Source organism: Octodon degus, unplaced genomic scaffold (assembly GCF_000260255.1).
Source record: "Octodon degus isolate 3935 unplaced genomic scaffold, OctDeg1.0 scaffold00071, whole genome shotgun sequence".
Lineage (NCBI taxonomy): Eukaryota > Metazoa > Chordata > Mammalia > Rodentia > Octodontidae > Octodon > Octodon degus.
In genome coordinates, this window is record NW_004524647.1 from 10,882,389 (window position 1) to 10,887,658 (window position 5,270).

General features: G+C 43.5%; 1 pseudogene; it reads left to right on the forward strand.

Moving 5' to 3' along the window:
- Positions 1-305: 305 nt before the first annotated feature.
- Positions 306-1,001, forward strand: LOC101573342 (annotated as a pseudogene).
- The last annotated feature ends 4,269 nt before the right edge of the window (positions 1,002-5,270 follow it).

The following is a 5,270-nucleotide window of genomic DNA, read 5'->3' on the forward strand; positions in this document are numbered from 1 at the left end:
TGCTTTTGGCTGTGGGCCACCTGAGAACCTTGACACCCCGAAGGGAATTTCCATTTTCCTTCCTTACTTTGTGGGGGAAATCCATTACTTTAAAACCTCAGACAATAGAAAAGTGGTTGACACAGTAATGATGAGCTCAACCTAGACTTGGGCTGTTAGCACACAGGTCCCAAGGACTTGGTGAGCTCTTGGTTCCAAAGTATAGCAGGGCAGCCGGGAAGCACAGGGAATGTCTGGGTTGGAGGTGGCTGAGATGCGAGCGGTGTTGCGACCTGTGTGGTTGTGCATTGTGGACTTGGGGTGGCTCGTTGCTTACCGAGATGACCTGGCAGGAGGAACAGGCGGTAAAGTACTACACTTTGGAAGAGATTCAGAGGCACAAAGATAGCAAAAGCACCTGGGTGATCCTCCACCACTAGGTGTACGATTTGACCAAGTTTCTGGAAGAGCATCCTGGAGGGGAGGAAGTCTTAAGAGAACAAGCTGGGAGTGACACTACAGAGAATTTTGAAGATGTTGGTCATTCTACCGATGCTAGAGAACTGTCTAAAACTTACATCATTGGTGAAGTCCATCCTGATGACAGAACAAAGTTAGCCAAGCCTTCGGAAACTCTTATTACTACTGTTGAATCTAATTCCGGTTGGTGGACCAACTGGGTTATCCCAGCCATCTCAGCCCTGGTTGTTGCCATGATGTATCGCTTCTACATAGCAGAAGACTGAAGACCTCTCAAAAGACGAGGAGAATGAAGATTGCTTTGGACAAGAGAGAAAAGAAGCCAGTGTTAATCACTTCCACTGACAGAAAGTTTCATCTGAGAAAATAATTTTAATATGTCTGTTTTTCTCTCCTGTGTTAGAAAGAAAAGAACCATTCTTTCTAGTCCTCCTACACTTTTCAGATGTGCCTTTTTATTCCTCAGCCTTATTTGATGTTTCTTCACTACATAATTTACTTTTTATGTAATCTTTTAAAATATATCTGGCTTTAAAGTGTACAATTGTGTTTGTTTGCCTGTCTGCTGGGTATACAAGAAGTGATCAAAGTATATGATACATTTTAGAATTTAAGTTTATTATCATGAGAGACAGATTGACATTAATCCCTCTCAGAATACTCTCCCTCACTTCATATGGTCTTTTTTTTTCCACTTAATACTGAGAATTGAATTTCGGACTTGGTACTTGCCAGGCAGGCACTTGTGCCACTATGTTACATCCCCAGCCCCTACTTCATACACACTTACCCAATCATTCTTACTACTTTCTGAAGTAGCATAACAGAAAGTACCAGCCAGGATACTTTATTCAGTTTGTTAGTTGTCCAGGTAATAGTTCCTAGTCCAGATCCCAGAAATAGCTGGTCACTATGATGCACTGTGTAAACCAGTCTCCAGCTGACAAGCCATTGTGCCTCTGTACTTCCTGCTTGTTTGTCTCATGTAAGTCTTAGACCACCACACATTAGGGCCTGATATTTTAGGAGTGACCCCCTTCAGTTCCTGTTCAGGTAAATAAATTTGCCTCCAAATAAAAAAAAAACAAAACAAAGTATAGCAGGATTAGGACTGATAGGTGAAGGTGGCATCTGTGAAGGTAATATGTGAGGGTAAGGGAAGCATGACTTGAAAAGCTTTCTCTTAATCAAGTGATGCAAAGTGACAGTGGGAGGACCAGCAAGACTTGGCCCCTTTAGGACGCCAGCATTTCTGGAAGCAATTCTTCATTCCGAATTATGAATCCACCAGCTGGTTTGTGGTATGAATGGAGAATTTACTGTGGATGGGAAGTTTTTCTGTTAAAGTCCATGAGTTGTGGTCTTGGGGTCAGTCCTAAATGGAGGGGATGATTTCCTTTCAAAGATGAGAGCCTTCCAGAGAGTTGAAGATGAATAGATCTGATTGCATCTGCTGTTGTGAGCATTCACAGCTCTTGTTCTTCATCCTGTGATTTTTCTAGGTCAATAATATTATTTCTCAAGTTGTGAATAAAATTCAGCATTTTAAAAATTGGTCTGAATGCCAATAGCTTAATATACACTGTTCTCCTAGTCTATGGTTATTAAGTCCATCTCAGAGGTCTCTTGGAATGAGAATAGAGAAGTCAACAAGTGATTTGGTTGCTGTTGTGCTACAGGCAAATGATAGCTCAAATGTAGCACAAATCTTTCCATGATTAAAAATAACTTGGTCATATCATCTGCAGTGGAAGAAAGTGAAACAATGCTTCAGAGTAAGCCGGGTCCGCTGAGTTTGCAGAAGCCGATGAGGCAAAGCTGAATTCTAGCGCCTCGCAAGCAGGTCCTGGGGATAAGGACGCAGTGAAGGCTCCAAAGATGTGGGTGGGCCACAGGCAGCTGGAGGCAGCTGGCTGGGAGGGAAACTTGCTAAGTGATGTTGCCACTCATGCCTCCTTAAAGTTTTTGACCTGCTTGTTTCTCAAAATCCTGGCAAAAAGAAACTGGACAATTGCAACAAACATAAGAAAACTCAAACAGAAAAGAGGAAAAGGAAAGGCTCTCGAGGCCTGGGCCTCTCCTTCTCTTATGTGATAGGTCTGCCTGCCATGAGCAACAAGCAGCCCTCTCATTATCAAGTTACTTGCTTATAAATGTCACAGAAATTCACCGGTGCTTCATCACCAGGCATCCCTTAATTGCTTAATGCCCGTGGCAGTGAGCACAACATTGTGTACCTCCCACCTTCATGACTGCAGAACATGATAGGCCGGATGTGCAGCATGCAATGGCACAAAGCCCAGGGGGTGGGAAAGAGGCTGTTGTGTGTCTACCTTTGTCTGTAGCATGTAGAAGAACAAGCTAGAAAGCCAGCATTCATCTCTCTTTAAGTTCCAACTGGAAACCGAGGCAGTGTAGCGATGAGTTCTAAATCCCAGCTGGCTTTTGGGAATATGCGGGTCACAGGAGTCTATCGAGTGTCAGATTCTGGAGTGAGGAATGCAGCAGCGAATTCCTTGGAGTCGGGCCAGATTACCACCTCTCTTCCTTGTGCATTGCTGGCTGTAGGTCTAAGGTAACTGTTTCCTTCCCCCTGGAGGCACAGTCCTACATAAAGCTCTGCTTTTGGGCTGGCTGATGGCATCCCCATGCCAGTGCCCCAATTGAGCTGCCTTTGGGTATCCCCACATCAAGGTCTCAGCTCACCTGGACTTCTTCCTCCCTTCGCAATGCCTACTTCAGGCAGCTACAGCTTCCTGGCTGTCCAGGCAGCATGGCATGGTCCAGCCATGCTCTGCTGGCTTGGTACATGCGTGCCTTTGGCTAATTTCCTCCTTGACTGTTGCTTTCCACAATACAGTAACGGTTTCTGTTTTCTCCAATCAACTTGCCCAACAGGCATCATCCTCAGTAACCCTACCTCAATTCCTAAAGAATAAACTTAGTGGAGTAACTGAAGATAAGTACCTTCTGCCTGTGCTAGACATTATAAAGAATAGCTAGTGCTTTGTCTTGAAAACAAACAAACCAGTATGGGCTCTCGCTCTGAATCTTACTCCTCCTTGTTCTCACCGCCAAAGGCAAGGAGCACAATACTCTCTTGGCAGCCTGTTTCCTTGTGTGTTCATGTACCAGACCTCATGGTGATGTAAGAACTGTAAGAACCTCTGAGTAGTGGGCCAGTAACAACTGGCAATCACAGAAAAATTAACAAAAGCTGCCAAGCAGAAACTGCGAACATGAAGAGCTGCTTGTTCTCCACTCCCACCAGTTTCCCCATCTTCTACCTCCCACTGGGCTGCTTCTCAGAGCCTGCCCTGGCTGTTATTTTATTTTCTATCTCTTTATTTCCTTAGTGTCTCTCTCTGGTTCCTGGCACGTCAGTGATGCAAACTCCAGAGCCAGCCTTTCTTTGCTGGTCCAAATGCTCCTGTGAGCACAACCCTTGCCCAGGACCTTCAGCCCCCTAGTTTCTGGCCCTTGGGAGCTGCTATCTCCACATCTGAGCCCACATGCTGCCATGGCAGGGCCTGCAGGCCTTGCACACAGCCCAGCCTCAGCCCTGCCCAGCTCCACACCCTCCGCTCCTAGTCTGCAGAGCTCTTTCCTAGCTGCCATGGGGAGGGGCAGCAGGCCTCTGCAGCTCTGAAAAAACTTCTCAGGGTGTAAGACAAGGGGCAGACAGAAGTGTTCTCAAGCAAAAGGCAATAGGTTGCCTGAGAGTGGAAGATGGAATCTGCAAGTCATCTGTGTTTCTGTTCAGGGGTAGGTGGAGCAATACCCATCAGAAGAATGACCAAGGGTTTGAGTCAGCAAAGGCTTTGCTCTCAGGTAAGTTTCCTTAAGTAGTTAAAAAAATAATCTAAGGAGATTCAACTGAGAAATTAATCATAAAAGATTGAACTGTTTTTAGTGTACTCTTACTATTGACGTGTTGACAATGCCTATTTTGCATTTAATGTTTCCACTTTCTTGTAATTTCTAACAGTTTGACCTGACTCTTAAGTTTTTTTTAAAAAATGTATTGTTAGTGAGAATTTAAAAGCTAGATTATTAGTAATGAGGAAGAGCTAAAATAAGGTAATATTTTTTGCTTCTTTTTCTAAGTCAGGCCATAAAAATAAAATAAAGGGGCTGGAGAGATGGCTCAGTAGAATAAGTACTTCCCTAGCAAGCACAAGAGCCTGAATTCAATCCCCAAAAAATAAAAAATAAAATAAAAAGGAAAAGTCATGCTCATCTAAAGCCTCAAATGGAATAGAATAAAAGAAAAACGGTAATTTTCTTTATTCCAAGCTTGACCTACTCATGTAATTTTTTGTTTTTATAATATCATCTAAAGTTAAATGTCAGGGGTATAACTCAGCAGCACAGCACTTGCTTGGTAAGCACAAAGCCCTGAGTTCAATTCCCAGTACAAAAAAAAAAAAAAAGAAAGAAAGAAAGAAAAAAGAAAAAAAGAAAGAAAGAAATCTGAATTATTTTCCCTCCAGAAGAGTGTTGATTGGTGCCAAACAAATTTAGATTTGATTTGTTTTCTGGGATCTTTTTCAACCTCCAAATATGGAGAAGCTTAATAAGAACTTTTTGCCAGCATAACAACTGACTTTTCTCTGGGAGAGCAAAGAGATCTAAAAGATGCTACCTTGAAGGAGCTCAAAGTTTATTTCTCCCTTAGTCATCACTCCAAGGAGACAGGCTCAGATCCTCAGAGCTCCTCGGCTGTGCATGGTCACTGGGGGACATACATCCACTGCCCTGCCATCCTCTGGGTAAGGCTTTAGGAAACATTTGTACTAAGGAGCCACAAA